General features: G+C 37.5%; 1 long non-coding RNA gene across 1 annotated transcript in view; it reads left to right on the top strand.

Moving 5' to 3' along the window:
• Positions 1-212: 212 nt before the first annotated feature.
• The window catches only part of LOC118004786, a 238869-nt gene continuing 220706 nt past the window's right edge, over positions 213-18375 (top strand). Inside the window, exons 1-2 of the long non-coding RNA XR_004677681.1 lie at positions 213-540; positions 4825-4905. This is a non-coding gene — a long non-coding RNA (uncharacterized LOC118004786). The remainder of the gene's footprint in view (positions 541-4824; positions 4906-18375) is intronic.

The raw sequence follows: 18375 nt of genomic DNA, 5'->3' as shown, positions 1-18375 counted from the left end.
CTCAAAAAAAATTAAAAAGTAAATCAATATATGGGCATGGGATCTGGGAAAGAATGGGTCCATCTTAGATGGGAGTTTCCAGCATGGTAGTTCATAGCAGTAGCAGAGTTCAGTCAAAGAAATTAAAGCGCACAAAAATTCCAGGATAAAAACAAATGGCCAACCCAAAGCTATGGTCCAAGTACAGTGCAAAATAAATTGTGTCATAATAATGTCACTGATAGAGGATGACAAAAGAATAATTCATTTGACAAAGTGCTAGTACCTTGTCTTTCATGTCTCTCATGGCATTGGATGAGGAAAAAGGAATTGCAATCCTCACATGATGAGTACCTCAAATAGTGAAGAATTACATAGTCATAATAATGTAATTCTGTTTATTGGTCTTTCAACTTTTAGAATCAGTCTACGAACTAAGCCAGAAGGCTTGATTGTGGTGGCAGAACGAAATATCCATGTCCTCAGCTTTGAAAGTATAAAAAGTCCAGTTGTGCAGAGAGCAGAAGTGAAGAGGAACCTGTATGGAAGGTGGATAGAATGGTAAGGGTGTTAATTTTCTCACCTTACAGAGTGAAATTTTACTGATACTGTAAAAAATTGGTGTAATGGGAAATATTTAAATATATTATTCAAAGCTACTCAGGTAAATTAACAGGAAAGTTTATATCATTATAACTGTACAACTTTATAGAAAAAGAAAGAGTATGAATCAGTATAATGAGCTTTATTTTTAATCTTTTTAGAAGGGGATATAAAATATTGTTAAAATTGGGAAATGAAGGTATAAATCTATTCCTTAATGTTTTGTGCTAACTATAAAAAGATTTGAAACAGAGAGATTTAAAAGTTTGTCTCTGATCTATGGTGTTGGGATGGTGAGATCTGGGGAAGAATGGGGAAAAGGAACATTCTTTTTCATTACGAACATTTCCTTCCACTTGATTCATTATTATGTGCATATATTACTTTGATAAAACAAGAAAAATCACTTTAAGACACTTAGAGTGTAATAATTCTATAAACATGAAAACAACCTGGTTATTCTTTAGAATGTATCTTATTTAGTATATTATTTAGTATTTTTTTAGCATATGATTACACATACACAAGAACTACTGAATTATCACTGTGAAATATTCAAACAATTTCAATAAAGTAAAAGTTCCTCTTAACCCTCATCCAATCTTATTTCACACTGATAATCTGTGGTTGGTCATATGAGACCATTTTCTATATACTGATATTGCACATACATGTACAAAGAGCAGGTCCTATAATTTTGTTTTATTTATGTGCATAATTTTAACATAAATAGACCACTCTAAATATTGATATGCAGCTTCTTAACCTAGCAATATGTCTGAGAGAGATTTTTCAGGTCATTGTGTATAGATTTGCTTCATAATGCATTCCTTTTTGTGCTCTCATTTTCTCCTATCAAGGAGCAGAATTTCTAGGCAATGGGATACATGCATTCTGAACTTTATGTTTACATTCTCTCATAGAGTATTTGAAAAAGCCTGATGCCTCAGATCTTCATCTACAAAGGGAGAAATTAATGTATTATAATACTACTATATCAGTGTATTATGACTATATTACTGTTGAATTTTACATTCCTTGATTTACTTTGTTTTGTGGGATTTGACTTCTCATTTTGCAGGAGTACTTAAGTGACTTTCTGAGCAAAGGTATGGAGGAAATAAATGTGTTTTTTAAAAGGTTTTATTTATTTGAGAGAGAGAAAGAGAATCAGAGACAGCATGGGGGGAGGAGTAGAGGGAGAGAATCTTAAGCAGACTCTGCACTGAGTGCGGAGCCCGACACGGGACTTGATCTCATGATACTGAAATCATGACCTGAGCCGAAATCAAGAGTCGGACACTTAACCAGCTGAGCCACCCAGGCACCCCAGGAAATAAATGTTTTGAGTACTCAAATGTCTGAAATATTTGACAAGACATTTCTATGGAGAAAATGAAAAAAGAATGCAACTCACCAAAACTGACACAAGAGGAAAGTCTAATCCTGTATTTAAGTAATTGAAATAATTAAAATGAAAAGAGGGATTTCATTATATATTCTGGATAGTAGTCTTTTTTTTATAATACATGTTTGAAATAGTTTCTACCCAGGTGTTACCTGACTTTTGGTATTGTTTATGTTATACTCTCTGACATATGGAAGTTTTAAAAATTTAAAAATTTAAAAAATAAAAAAGTTTTAAAAATAAAAATATAAAAATTTAAAAATTTATGTAGAGTATGTCAGATATTACAGTGTTCCTGATGGATCTGGTTCATCTCTCTTCCTGGGGAAACAGAAAAGTACATGGTCTGGCTCCCTTCAGTTTCAGCATGGCCACATGACAGTCTTTGTCCAGCAAGATTGACATGACACTTCCAGGCAAACGAATTTGAGTCAGTTTACGATTCTCTATGCTATTCTTTCCCTGGAGCATTGACCAAGGAGGTCGTATGTTCCAAATGGCACAACTACTAAATGGAGGAGAAATTGATACAAATAGAAAACAAATATTAAGAATGTGCATTTAATCCTACTTATATGACTAATTACTTTATAAACAACTTAAAAAAATGTTATACTGAATAAAAAAGCAAATCTGACTATATGCTGTTTACTAGAGATATATCTTAAATAGAAGAAGCCAGAAAAGTTACAAATACATCTTCAGAGAAACGTAGTAAAAGATAATCTGGTGTGGCTATGTCAGCAAGCAGAAAGATTGACAATTTATCATGGTTAAAGGGTAAAACAACCAGAAGATTTAACAATTTTTTATTGAAATAAACCTAGTTACATAGGTCAAATAATATAAATATATAAAGAAAATTATATGAAGCCCAAATTGACCAAAATAAAAGGGAAAGAACAGAAACCCACATTTGTCTCAGGGAGTGATAACACAAGCAGATAAAATACTGAAAGCATAGAAAAGATCTCAGTGTCTTGATTAGCAACAAGCTTGTCATATATAAAACACTGCACACAGCAACTAGAATGCATGCTTCTTCCCAGTACTCATGGATTATTTAACTATCATATTTAGGGCCATAAAGCAAGTGGACAGATTTTAGACAGTTAAAATCTTGCAGTGTTCCTTGACCATAGTTGAAATAAGCTAGACATTAAAAAAAATGCTGTTAGGAAATACCAGATGTTTTTAAATTAGACAGTTCATCTAAAAAAAAAAAAAAACAAAAATTGACAATTAGAAAATATTTAGAACTAAAGGATCATCAAAATTATGACCCATCAAAACTTAAGATATGGAGCTAAAACTGCACTTGGGGGGGAATTTATTTCCTTAAATATATTAGAATAGAGGAAAAGTTGAAAATCAGTGACCTACATATCTGTCCCAAGAAGTTAGAAAAAGAACAACAAATTAAGTTCAAAGGAAGTATACAGAAGAAAATAATAAAAGTAAGATAAACATTTAATGAACTAGAGAACAAAATTGCAAAAGCTAATACCATCAGATAAAATTTTGGTTTTTAAATAGACTAACAAAATTAATTAGTCCATAACAAGACTAATCAAAAAAAGGTGAAAGTAAAATGACTAAAATTGGGAACTTAAAAGGGACATCACTATAAGTCCTTCGAAATTTCAAATAATATAAGAGGAAATTCTGAACAATTCTATAACAACAAATTTTTAATTTAGATGAAATGTAAAAAGTTCAAGAAGAATGTATTTTATCAAAACTTATAAGAGAGTTCAAATAATTCTATATTTAAGTAAATGAATCTGATATAAATGAAAAGAGGGAATTTCTAGGTCAGTAGATTACAATCAGTTGAAGTGGCATAAGATGTTACAATTGAGAAGCTTGAGACCCAAAAAATGAGTGTTTCTTGCAAGAATGAAAGGTGACTAGCATTATGGAGTAGGCAAGACTGTAATGCCCCCTCTGAAATTTGAGGGCTCTGAGGTGTAAACACATGATTAGCCTTTATTAGAGCAGCGAGGAAACTGTGCCAATAGAAGAAAGTTCTAGTTTAATTAAGGGAAAGAGAGGGAAATGTCATTGAAAAAGTTTAGAATGTCTGGAAATATCTGAAATTCAGAAACTTATAAGTTAATTATGACTATATATATTAGAAAAGTTTAATACAAATTGTTAAAGAATGTGACATGGAAATGCTGTGTTTGAATAAAAATAATTCAACTTTACTCTTTTGAAATTTAGTTTATGACTTTTTCTTTTCTTTTCTTTTCTTTTTGTTGTTGTTGTTGTGCAACCATCACTGCGATCTATTTGCAGAACTTTTTCATCCTCCCAAACAGAAGCCCCATCCCCATTAAACACTGACCCCTGTCCCCCCCAGCCCCTGGCAACCGCCCTTCTGCTTCCTGTCTCTCTGAATTTGATGACTCCATATGACTTTTTCTTTTTAAAAGATTTATTTGAGAGAGACAGAGAGAGAGAATGACTTGAGGGGAGGGGCAGAGGGAGAGGGAGAAGCAGACTCCCGCCGAGCAAGGAGCCCTATGTGGGGCTTGATCCCAGGACCCAGGGAGCATGACCTGAGCCAAAGGCAGACACTTCACCGACTGAGCCACCCAGGCGCCCCCTTTCTGACTTTTTCTTAATTGTCATTGTGCACAATGAACACCTCTGACCATATAAGTTCTGACTCTTTCCTCTTCCCCAAGCCTTATCCCACCCGGAAATATAATCACTGAGGTATATAGGGTTGAAGTGTGGATGGGAAATAGGGGTCAGCTATACACATTGATGAGGTAATAGGTTTTTTAAAAGAGTTTTTTGTTTTGTTTTGTTTTGTTTTTTTACAGATTGTGTTAAAACATCTGCTCTCCCAACGTGAAGACCTCTGTGAGTATAGCCACATCAAGATAGCTCTGACAAAACTTCAGGTATTCCTACTAGAATATAAGATGCAGGGAGGGGGTGGAGAGGAAAGGGTTAAATCAGCTGACCCACTATTTGTATCTACACTTTTTCTACCACAGGGTTGGGTGTCAGCGTATACTCCTAGCAGAAAGAAAAAAAAAAAAAGACAGGTGACCTGGGTAGCTTTGTCAGTATGATCACTGCACCTCCTAGTAAATAGATTAATGATATTTGCTAGAATATCCTTATCTGTGGAATGTTCTTAACAAAATGGCTCTGTTGAAGGATTGCCTATAGTCAATACATTTCCTGAAATAATGTCACATAAGCTGGGTGACATAAAATGGATATGTTTCATAAACTAAACATCCCCACTGAGAGGAAATGACTTCTGAGGACTTTGCTTACCATGGGCTCTTGTCTGTTTGGGGAAGGAAGGACTTGGGAACCACCTCAGAGCCTCAGACATCTCCTTATTTAATTTGAGCCACCTGATTGCCTATATCTTTGAAATTATGGCTAAAACTTGTTAATGGATAAGCTCTCTGGTTCATTCGAGTCTGAAATGACAACATGATCCTATGTGTTTGCTCAGGCATCTATGTGAGTCTGTGGTTTCAGAAAAGGCTTTTTGGAAGAGCCGAGTCCAATAGTGTGAGCACAGGTTGATTAGTCCAGGAGGGCACAGGTAGATAAAAGGAGCGTGGAGAAATAATAATAGTGCTAATAATAATAATAATAATAATAATAATAATAATAATAATAAACTACTGTGTGAAGGATAGTGTTGCTAGAAGTGACAAAAGACAAAGTTAATACTGTAGGACAGGGACAGATCATGAAAAGCATGGGCCATTCTAAGGGATCTGGCTCTGGCGGGGCGGGGGGAGGGGGGAGGGAGCATTGCGGGGCCTTTACGGCAGAGAGACATGCGCAGAACTGCAGAGAGAGCAGATGGAGACTCTCTGGGTGCTATTTTGAGGGGAAGCAGGCAGGCTGGTGAAGAGCCATTTGAGTCACTCACGTGAGAAATAGTGAAGGTTTGAAGCGGGAAAATGGTGTGAGGCATGCAGTGGAAGGCATGCTTTTGAGAAATATTTAGGAGGAAATGCTTTTGGTGTGCTCTTTGGTTGGGTATGGAGCTTGGGGCAGAGACCAGGGTCAAAGGCACCGACAAGTGTTCTGGCTTGAATGACAGTTTAGATGATGGTGCTCTGATATGAAGGGTGCCTTCGGGAGAAGGGGCAGGTTTCAGATGCATGCGGTGACAACTCCGTTTTAAACATACAAAGCTGGAGGTGCCTAAGTAGTGTTGAGATAGATATTTCCAGATGCATCTGGGCCCCAAGAACCTAGAGAAGCTCAGGGACAAGGTCGGGGGCAAACAAATGGGCATCATCTACATATTTTTGGCGGTCAACACTATGGGAGTAGATGAGATTGCCCAGGAAGAAGGAATAGGATAAAAAGGGAAGAGCACTGTCAAGTTCTTTTATGATTTGTGTTGAGTACAAATGCCTGTTTATCACTGGGTTCTTCAGAACTCTGTAGTTAAAGAAGGTAAACTTATTGTGATCTTTCTATTTAGAGAATATACAGTTACTTTGAGAATGAACATATTAGAATAATGTCAGGATATTTCCTATTTTCTACAAGAGGTAATTCATGTCATGTACAATGATGGTATAATTTCATTTGTTCTCATCATTCTAATGGGTAGGAAATCCTGTGAACTTGACTAAAAGTGATGAGAAAACCCTAATGATAAGTATCATTTTTCCAGTGCTTTCTCTACGCCAGAAATTTCATGGCTGGGAATAAGTCACACTTACCTTTCTATCTTCTTCATTGGGCACCCATAAGTGTGTTGTATTGCTATATGAATGAAACTATGCACATGTGAAGTTTTTTTTAGGAGGATCTATGTTAAGCAAAAACTAAATGCTTTTATTATTATTAAAGACATCAACGGATACAAACATCTTAGTTCCTGAAAATTTTTGTTGCATATTTTATATAAGCAGCTAAAAACTACTGTATCTTGTCAACTCATCATTTCATGGGATTCCTTTATTGTTAAGTTGTGGTGATTACTGGCTTTATTAAACTCAGTGTAATGTTGGGTTTTCATTACAAATTTTCATTTTTATGGATGATGTTTTCTCCACAATGCAACACTATTCATTTATTACTTAATTTTCATTTTTTGAGCTTTTTTTTGTCATACACATTCTGAAGTGAATAAGCTTAAAGAAAGCCTCTTGTGACTAAAGATTTCTTATACTTCAACCTTTTGAAAATTTACATAAATATTACATGTCATCTCATTACCATGTTGCCACATGGGATTCAGCACTCATTTTGCAAAGTATTTTGTCACAACAAGAAAGGAACTTCTGCTTTCCTTCTTTTCTATATGATTTTTTTTTTTTTTTTTTGCTAGGGATGATGAGAATTTGATACACAAACCAACATTCATAGTATGGAGAGAAATGAGTATCAGAATGAGCTTAATAAATTCAGAATGCTGGAATCAAGATATTACACATGGCAGAGCATTTTAATTACAATGCACTTTTATTATAAATGTTCCTACCTTAGGAATTGCTTTTTTTTTTTATTTCTGATGATCTTGATATTTCCTTGACTGATATTTAGTGTGTTATGTTGTGTCCTTGTTCTTGGAGATATTTATACTGTAGTTCTCAGTTGTTTTCCATAATTGAGACCTTTCTCATTGGGAATAAAGTTTCTCTTCATTTAAAAATCTAGTCTGTTTAATGCAGTCTTGTAATGACTTATCACTCAACAACAGCATTTTGGATGAAATGTTAATTACACCATGAAACTTCAATTATCATAATGATGGCAACACTTGAATTTTCAGTTTTAATCCCGTCAGTGAGTTAACTCTTTTCGTTATGGCACTGTGATGTGATATGGTTGGCTTGAAAATGACAAACCAGTCTTGGCTTTAATGCAGATTAGCTCTGAGACGTTGCATCCAGTCTTGAAGACCGCCTGGACCTCAGTGTATTCAACTGTCTAATGAAGGAATTTACTTTCTCCAACTCTGCATTTCTGGTCCTAATTTTTGTGTTTGCTTTGTTTTCTCTTTTGTCTCCTGGGTCCCCCATTTCCTAATCCTTTCCTTACCATTTTCCATGGTCAAGTCTAAGAACTCACCCCAGAGCCAACACTCTTCCTGCAGACATTAAGAATTAACAACCATGGTGCAGTTTGACATCACTGTCTCAATTGTCCCTTTGGGAATTTACAAAGACAGCACTGTTTGTGTGAGCTGTAAAAATATATGCTTAAAGCCTAGAACAAAAATATTGTTTAGAATTTTAAATATTAAAAATGCTCCAGATTTATTGTGCCTTTGAGGCTGAGTGAGTTTTGTGCCACTTGATTTTATATGCAATCATGCTATTTTTGTCGATTGACACAACATGATAACATCTTTTGATGAAGGTCCGTGAAACTGAGGGTTGGAAGCCTTTAGGGGGTCACCAAAAGAAATACAGTCCTTGAAATGTCAACAGAATGAAAGGACACTGTCATTTTCTATTGGTATTTTGATATCTACCTGCACTTGGGGGAGAGTTTCTTTTCTTAGTCCTTCCATTCTTCCTCAAGATCTTTCTGTAAAAATAAGCAAATAATGTTGGAGGATGGGGAGCGTGTTTATAGATCTAATTGTATAATGTTGATGCAGAGACCACAAATAAAAGCAAACGTCAGAAACACAAAGGCATTTAAAATACAGGTGGAGAAAAACTAGCCATTAGTATAAAAGAAAGAAATACAAAGAAGAAAATCTACACTGATCGATTTTGGCAGCATGTAGCTGCCTGTTTATTACTTCATATAGGAAGGAAAACAATTGAAATATGAAACTTTTTGAAAGACTACAATCCACTTTTAGTTTCTGAACAGAATTTTCTAGGCTCTTTTGTTTGTGGGGATCTGGAGACATTGAGTGTAGTGTGAAGAGCTTGGTGTGGGTGTCTTGGTCCCATGAAAATTTCAGCACATGCTCGCTGTGTGATAGGCAAGATGCTAATTCAGACATGAATCTTAGTTCATTAGCTAGGAAACTCAGGCTGGTAATTAAAGGATTAAAGGGCACATCTGAATGGGATCATGAACACAAAAGTTTGAAGAACTGTATACATGTAGTAATGCACCGATATCTTGGAGACAAATCATACTTGCAATTCCAATCTTATATACTTTTGTACCATTTTACCTCTATTTACACACTGCTTTATACCATAAATAAATTCATGGTGGTTTAGAAGAAAATAGTAAAATGTAAATTCAAATAAAATTAGACTTCAGAAAAATGTAAATTAAAATAGGAAGTAGGTTTCAGGGGGAAAATTGGATCCCAATTGTGCAGGCCACATGTGCCCAATAATGGTTATAGCTGAGGCATAAATTTGGCTCTGAGTTTCTTGCAGACATAACAAAAAAGGAAGTTACTCATTTATATAGATCTTATTGTTTAATGAGGTACACTGTGCTTGTTGGAACATGAGATATAAGTAGCTTTTTCTGACACCTTCAGAATAAACATTTCACTTGGGGCTTCATAGAGGGGGCACTAAGCAACTTAGGATAATGTCCTCAAAAACAAAAACAACATCAAAACCTCTAATGAGGAAGGGACTGTTTCTTTTATTGCCCCTCCATAAAAACCAAGGATATAATAATACATTGCCATCCAGGCACAGCAAGGGAATACTGTTCAAATAGGCATCTTTCTGATGATTTTGGTGGGTACAGAGATAAAACCTAGATTCTCAAAGTTTTTTGTTTTGTTTTTGATTTTTGAGCCTACGCTGGAGCAACATTTCATGAAGAAACCTTCATTTCTTAACCTAAATGAGTGTCTACTGTGTAGAAAACACTATGGTAGTATGGGTAGAGGATGTCCATTTCTCTGGGTCATTTAATGTTAGTCTCTGTGAGGGGCCTCTTTCCCCTATTCTCTCCACTCAGGTCTCCATCAGCACCACTGTCATCCTCATTGTAAGGTGATGACCTTGTTTCTTTCTGCCCAGAGAGAAGAGAAGCAGTCAGAAGCATTTCCCAAAGTAGTCTCCTGACCTACATGCATCAACACCATACGTCTGCCATTCCTCCTCCTACAGATGAGCTATCACTGAGTCATCCAAAGCCATATATACTCAAGGACATTACTTCAACAATTGTCCCTGCAATCTTCTACATCATTATTATTTCCTCTTCTCTGGATCATTCTTGTCAGTATACAGACTTGTCATTTCCCCCTTAAAAATGCCTTTCCCTTGACACCACAATCTCTTCAGTTCCTAACTCATTTCTCTGCTCTATTAATAACAAGAATCCTTAAAAGATTTTTAAATATCCACTTTCTCCCGGTTTTGTATAAACAGACTCTAATCAATTTTGTCTCCCATCAGTTTTCCAAAACTGCTTTTGTCAAGGTTACCAGGGTCCTCTCTCTTGCTAAATTTCATGGTCAACACTCAATCCTTATATTTCCTGACTTACCATTTGCCATAGAGAGCCATCCCCTTCTTCCTTGCAACACTTCTTCCATTTGGGCCATGAGAACCCCGTCCTCTCCTGGTTTTCCTGGAACTTCTTCGGCGCTCCTTTTCACTGTTATCTCTCTACCTCCCTAAATGCTGGAAGATCCCAGGGCTCACTCTTTAGGTCTCTTTTCTTCGCCATTGACAATTGATCTCTTGATGATCTCATTTAATGTCATGGTTTAGATATCAGGTAGACCAGTAGTTATCAATCCTCACTGCATGTCAATCCTCAATACAGCTTAATGCAGGGAGCTTTTGTAAAGACTGTGAGGGACCACAAATGTTTCTCATTTAAATGGTTTGTGATTAGGCCCGGAAGCAGCACATTATAGAAGCTCTTTAGGTGATTCTTTTTTATTTTTTTTAAGATTTATTTATTTATTAGAGAGAGAGTGTGAGCGTGGTGGGGAGGGGCAAAGGGAGAGGGAGAATCTCAAGCAGACTCCCTGTGGAGTGCAGAGCACACAGGCTTGATCTCAGGACCCTGAGATCATGACCTGTGTCAAAATCAAGAGTCGGACACTGAGCCAACTGAGCCACCCAGGTGCCCCTCTCCAGGTGATTCTAAGGGCAATCAGACTTAAGAAGATGCACACATATTGGATGGAGACTAAAACTCAGTTGTGTACAGAAAGGAGCAAAGATGTTTTACCTACACCCTCTAATCATAACTTATCAGTCCTAGATATAATTTAAAACCATTTTTCCACTTCTGTCCTGGCCATTTGTGCTTGACTTGGGTAATGAATGAGATTCATAAATATAACTAAGAGACCAAATGGAATGATGAATAAAGCAATCAGCAGTTTTGAGTTTTATTTCCATCATCCTTTGCTTTAAATTCCTGAAGAAAAACACATTATTATATTCTAATTGTTTTCCTGATTAATGCTTATATTTTAGAAAATCACAGATGAAATGACAGAATTTTAAAAGAACAGAGTAGTTTGTAATAGGCTATGTGCAGTATGATTCAATTTTGAGCTCTGTGTGTGTGTGTGTGTGTGTGTGTGTAGGTTAACTCTAGGTGGGAGGTCTATAGTTAGTTTCTTTTCTTTGTGGTAGTTCTGTATTTTTATTAAATAGGATTTATAATCACAAAATACAATAAATGACAACTTAGGGGTGCATTTTACTTTAAAAACCAAACCTCACAACTATGTATTTTACATATTTGTTAATATTTCACATACTTTTATTTTACACATTTTTTCATACTTTCTTTCACATATGTGTTCAAATACTTATGTTTTGATTCGAAGTGATGGTAGTATTTGCTGAAGTGCTCTGTATATTAGAAAATAGCACAGATAAAGAGAAATGAAAATTCTGTGGAATAAAACTCCAATTAAATAATACAAATTAAAAGATACCAATTTGTCAGGGTGCCTACCTGGGTGGTTCAGTTCAGTCAGTTAAGCGTCTGACTTTGGCTCAGGTCATGAACTTGGGATCAGGCTCTGTGCTCAGTGGGGAGTCTGCTTCTCCCTCTCCCTCTGCCCCTCCACCTGCCTGTGCTCTCTCTCTCTCTCAAATAAAATCTTTTTTAAAAAAGATACCAAGTTGTTTATGTAAAGTGGTAATTTTCAATGCTTTTTTGCACAATCAGACTTCCTCTGATATTGGCATCAAGCAACCCCTGTGTTAGTTTTCATTAGGTATCATCACCTTTTTAATAAAAGGCATCTTTTCTACATAGATTAAAATGAAATCACTTATGTAATTAATCCTGAAGATCTTAACTTTCAGAAATACAGATGGGCTGCACTTTTCAATAGCGATCTTGACCTTATGTTAGTAACATATTTCTCCTGCTAGGCTAAACATCTTTTCAGCTTATCAGAGGGTAATTTAAGGATTAATTACTTTAGGAATCAAGATGAGGTGAGTTGTTTTATTGTAATGAAATCAAAGAGCATCTTGTTAGTGACTCTATCAACACGGCTATCACCATTTATCAGAATAATGTGGTTTGGTGGTATTTGGCTCAAAAAAAAAAACAGAATAAGAATGACTTGAATCTTTTTTTTTTTTTTTTTGAGAGAGAGAGAGAGAGAGAGAGAGAGCATGAGTGGGGTAGGGTTAGAGGGAGAAGCAGACTTCCCGCCGAGCAGGAAGCCTGATGTGGGACTCGATCCCGGGACTCCAGGATCATGACCTGAGCTGAAGGCAGTCGCTTAACCAACTGAGCCACCCAGGCGCCCAAGAATGACTTGAATCTTGTTCTTCATTTTCAAAAACCGCTGCCCCTTCCTTTAAAAAATCTCATGTGTGTCTCTAGAATGACCTAGTTACCAAGGCTCTGCGAAGATGCTAGATGCTTGAGTTGGCGTGTGTTGTAGGGAACTTACAGCTCTCTGCATCCCAAAACCATGCCAGGACCTCATTGCCAAGTTATTCATACAGAGACTGTCCCAGCTTCCAAATAGCAGGACATTGCATTAGCTGGATGATCAACATGCAGAAAAGGAAACCCATACTATGCAGGAAATACTGACTTAATATTCAGTTGTCTATAAATGGCTACTGTTTTGATTTCATGCTTTACTTATGTGGTTACAGCTTACTAAAATTTAATTCTTGTGGTTTTCCTTCGTATATGCAATCATGGTTGTGCTTGTGTGTGTCTCCATCAGCAGTTTAAATTTCTGTACCTCGGGGTGGCTTTGCCTGCTGTTTGGGATTTTTGACTCTAGATGGCGGCATAGGGCGCATAATCAAGAGCTCTGTTCAGGTTGGCTTTTGAGTTGGGCTCGCAAAGACTCATTAGTGATAGACTGAATTTCAGAGGTATTTTCAACTTCCTATGTTATATAAAACAGAGATCAATTGGTTGTACTACTTAATGCACCTATTAACGGCATGCCACCTCACACCCTAAATCATGTAATGCTATTGTCTTTTAGTGTTTGAAAATTAAGGAAATGTTCATGCCTGGACAAAACAGACCAGGACGTAGGCCCCAAGCCAAACTGCTTCTGCTTTTATGACTACAACTTAAACATTTTTGGGTTTAATTTTCACTAATATCTGAAGATAATAAAGGTGTTGCTCATGAAAGAGGAAGGTGTCTGGTAAGTTGCTTAGTTATACTTTGTGACGTTCTCTCCAAATGTACAGTAAGACTCCTTTTGAAAGCAGGTGACACAAACTTACCTTGGTTATCCCTGAAATCTAGCTCATATATTTCCCTTTCCCTATTTTAAGGTAGGAGGGGGAGGGGCTGGGGTTTTTTTTGTTTCCTTCCGAGTTACGCACCATCTGCTCTTTAAAATAATAATGGCTGTCCCTGGAGTGAAAAGTGTTTCATAGCTGCCCTGAGGTACCCTTTGTCCAGTACTTCTTACTGTCAGCTGTTCCATCTTTGCTCCCCTCTCTTCCTGCTTTCCTCAGTCCCTACTCTTTTTCTTCCTTCTTCCTCCCTTGCTTCCTCTGTCCTCCCTTTCTCTCTCTCTCCTTCCCTCCTTGTTTCTTTCCTTCCTTCCTTGTTTTCTTCACTGGAACACAGTGAAAGAGCACAGCATCGGAGATTAGTCCTGAGCTGAATCCTGCTGAAACCTCATACCTGTTAAGTAACCTTAGAAAACTGACTTACTTTTTTTGGATGTTATTTTTCTCATTTGAAAAATATGGCTAATAACAATTTCCTCATGTAGTTAACGCGGGAGACAAATGAGTGAATGCGTGGCACATTTGGCACATACTTGGCACATACTAATACTTACCTGGTAATAAATCATTTGGTACACATTTACTTATATCCAGGTAAAGTTAATTTTATCTTCCTAGCAGGGGCTGAATAAATGGTAGTTACTACTATGTGGACATTCTTTGGACATTTTTTTAGTGTAATTTGCTTTTCATAGAACATGTTTATGTTATTAAAATGAAATATTACTTATATTTCCTCAGTAATTTAAGGTCGTTTCACTTGCAGATCACAAATCCTCACACTTTTTTAAATAGATTTATTTATTTTAGAGAGACACAGAGAGAATGCGAGCGTGAGCGAGCATGGCGGAGGGGCGGGGGGACAGAGTCCCAAAGCAGACTCTCCACTGAGTGCAGAGCCCCACATGGGGTGCGATCCCTCAACCCCAAGATCATGATCCAAGCTGAAATCAAGAGTTGGATGCTTAACTGACTGAGCCACGCAGGGGCCCCCATCCTCATATTCTTGATTATCATCACCTTGGGGCTGGTGCTCACATGTATGGTATAGGGACAGGAGGAGAGCAAGGATGAACTAGGCAGCCAAAGACCTGCTTCTGGCTCTGCCATTAGCTACTCCTGGGCCCTTGGTAGAATATTTCCTTTGGTGGGGGAAGGCACTGCATTCTCCAATGGGATTTAAAAGGAGATTATATTATCTTCCCAGGGCCACTTCCAGTGTGGGCCAGCTCCACCTGGGAAGCCAATACAGATGGTCCCCAACTTGTGATAGTTTGACGTAACGATTCTTTGACTTTCTGATGGTGTGAAAACGATACGCATTCATTAGAAACTGTACTTGGAATTTTGGAATTTGGGTCTTTTCCTGGGCTTGTGATATGTGGTATGATCCTCTCCCGTGATGCTGGGCCACAGCTGCAGCTCTCAGCCAGCCGCATGATCGACAGGGTCAAAAACTGATACACTGACACTGATTTTGCACCCAGACAACCATCTGTTTCTCACTTTCAGTACAGTATTCAGTAAATCACATGAGATATTCAACACTTCATTATCAAAGAGGCTTTGTGTTACATGGTTCTGCCCAACTGTAGGCTAATGTAAGTGTTCTGAGCATGTTTCAGGTAGGCTGGGCTAGGCTAGGATGCTGCGTAGGTTTCATGGTACATACACTTTCAGTTTATGACATTTTCAACTCAAGATGGTTTTGTGGGGACTTAACACCATCATTAGTTGAGGAAGATCTGTAGTCTGAGATGAGAGTGTGATCAGTTTCTTCTGTGTTCTCTTCTACTTCTTTCTCTTCTTACCAGCTGGCGACCCGTGCTCTCGGACTCCTCTGGGATCTAAAGGAGAGAGGAAGTTTGATGGCGGAGATGAGAGGAGGGACAGAGAAGGTTGTTAGATGCTTTCATGATGTGTTTGTGGCTTTTCAGAGATCCTACCTGTCTCCCCTTGATGCTGGAGATCTCTTACCAGAAATTGCCTGGATCCTACTAACTGCATCTCCTCTGGCTCACTTTTGAGTTTTCCTTTGATCCCTGAGGTTTTGTCTCTCCTTCAGCTGGTTCTCTTAGACAACCCCAGACCAGCATCATTTGGCCCATGGGAAAAGTGGGTGTTAGGCTACTCTTGAAGGTCTACTGGTGAATGGAATGGCATTAACTGCACACTGATAATTCTTATTAAACTCTTTATCTAATCTCTAACTTCCTTCATAGAAGGGGAGAGGGTGGTCATTTAAAAATTACATAACTGGCTTCTACCCCCTTCCTTACATGCAGGCCTTGCTCACATGGTGTAGCTCTCCATTTTGGAATGTGGAAAGTGTTACCATTTGTTGGACCCCAGATGAAAATAAAAGAATAAACTCCTATTTTATAACTTATTCCATCCAGATCAAGTAACACCAGCTTTGTCATTTGTGTAGTTCTTGGCACCATTTCATAAAAAGTGTAAAATGTATATTTAAAAAAACCCTAAAGATCCCTTTTAGCTTTTTTCTCACTCCATGTATTAAATGACCTTATTTGTAATTCATTATTTCCGTTTAAATTTTAAATTATAAATATTAATTGACTTTCTAATGGATTTCATTTGATTGATGATTGATTCTTTTTTTTAAATTTAATTTAATTTTATTTATTTGACAGAGAGAGAGAGCATGCATAAGCAGGGGGGGAGCGGCAGGCAGAGGGAGAGGGAGAAGTAGGCTCCCTGCAGAGCAGGGAGCCCAATGTGGGGCTTGATCCCGGGACCCTGGGATTATGGCCTGAGTTGAAGGCAGATGCTAAACCGACTGAGCCACCCAGGCGCCCCTGTTCAGAGAGAGAGAGAGAGAGAGAGTGCACATGCGAGCCTGTGTATAGGGGAGGGACAGAGGAAGAGGGGGAGAGAATCTCAAGCAGACTCCCTGCTGAGCGTGGAGCCCGACAAGGGGGTTGATCTCATGACCCCAAGACATTGACCTGAGACAAAACCAAGAGTCGGACACTTAACCAACTAAGCCACCTAGGCACCCCATTGATTATTGATTGACTCTAATGGACCTATTTCTTATCTGTCCTTTATGCTTATAGATTTTGAGATAAGGAGATGAGTCATCTGAGAGCAGACATTTGAAGAGACAGGCAGTGTGTCACATGAATCTGAGCACTGGAGCCCACTCCTGGAGAGTTGGTAAACCATTCTGATAATGTGCTCTTTGCCTTATTGTTTGCTGCATAATTCCTGCACAGCACCGAACTACAGAGCAGAGAGATGGGAAAAATGCTGCAGGGATGGTCTGAGTGGCTGAAAGCTAGTAGAGGTACTATCAAGGAGGAAGTGTTTACTGTGCAGCTCAGAGCCACCAACAGTTCTGAGAGCCTAACAAAGAAAACAAAGTAAACTCTCAATAAATTACAAGAAGTCTTTCTCAAAGTACACATCGCATATACCCATTTGATCATAGGGTTAGCTTAGCATATAAATGGCAATATATTCTTTAAGATTTAATCAAAAAGGCTTTAAAATGTAGTTCTCAAGAGTGGACAATGACCTTAAAATTGGACTACCCAAATAAATCACATTCCACTGGCAAAGGATTATGCAAAAGAAATTCTTGAACTTTAAAAGACTAATAAATTATATTGTACTTTATTGTGACATATTTTAATCAACAATGAAGTTGATGTATTACAGTTAAGTGTTTCAAGCATTTTGAAAAGAAAATTGTTTCATCTCCAACTCCTATTCATATACTGAACGTGGAACGTCTGGATATGAAATTTAACCAGTGTAAAAAAACAGAGGAAACTCTCCTGATGTGCAGAGACACTTTATAAAAATCAGAAATATTTTATAAAGTACAGAAAAATCCAAGAGTGATGGCCACTGCTTGCATCTCATTCTGGATGTTCTAAGCTGGACTTTTATCAAAGCATCTAGGGTTGATTTAAAGAGAAAATGCTGCTTATAATTCTGCAATCATCTCTGCTTTGGCTCTGGAGGATTAGTCTGTTCTGGAAGCTAGAATGACAATTGGTAGTGTGCTTTGAAAAATGGGAAGAGTTAATGAGGTCTTTTATTATATGATTATGTTCTCTACTTTCCCATCTAATTTGCTATAAGGTAATTCAACCTGTATTTTCCCATCTCTTAACGAGAATAAATAGCTGCACAGCCTGTTTTAGGGGCTTTAATTGTTTGCTAGACATTGCAGATCTTTTCCAATAGTGCTTACGATGCTTGAGAGAATGTTCCCATTCTTGCAGAGTTTCTGCCAATCTGACTTTTTGAATAAACTCTAATGGTACTGTTGTTGAGCAGACCATTATGAGGGTGCTATCAAAGTCTTAGAAGTGAGTTATAGGCAATAGGCAATAGGATAGTCCTAAGGGTGGGAAGGAGGAAGAGAGAGCCTGCAACACTACTGACCAAATCTTTCATGTTCTTAACGATAATGAAGCAGAGTTGTTACTTTTTAAAATTGCTATAGTTAAAAGCAACAATCAAACTACTAAATCTTCACCTCATGACAATTTTGTGATCTCTGTATGGGACAGAGCATTCATTTCCTCCATTTGGCTTAATAGTTTGTAGCATATTTCCTTGATAAAATGTCTGTTCTTCTCTTCTTTTATCATTTCCTTTGTGCTCACCAGAAATCTTCCACAGAAGAAAAGTGCACCTCAAAACTCTATCTATCTATCTATCTATCTATCTATCTATCTATCTATCTATCTATCTATC

Source organism: Mirounga leonina, unplaced genomic scaffold (assembly GCF_011800145.1).
Source record: "Mirounga leonina isolate KUSES-001 unplaced genomic scaffold, KU_Mleo_1.0 Mir_93, whole genome shotgun sequence".
NCBI lineage: Eukaryota > Metazoa > Chordata > Mammalia > Carnivora > Phocidae > Mirounga > Mirounga leonina.
This window is presented reverse-complemented; position numbering and strand designations above follow the sequence as displayed.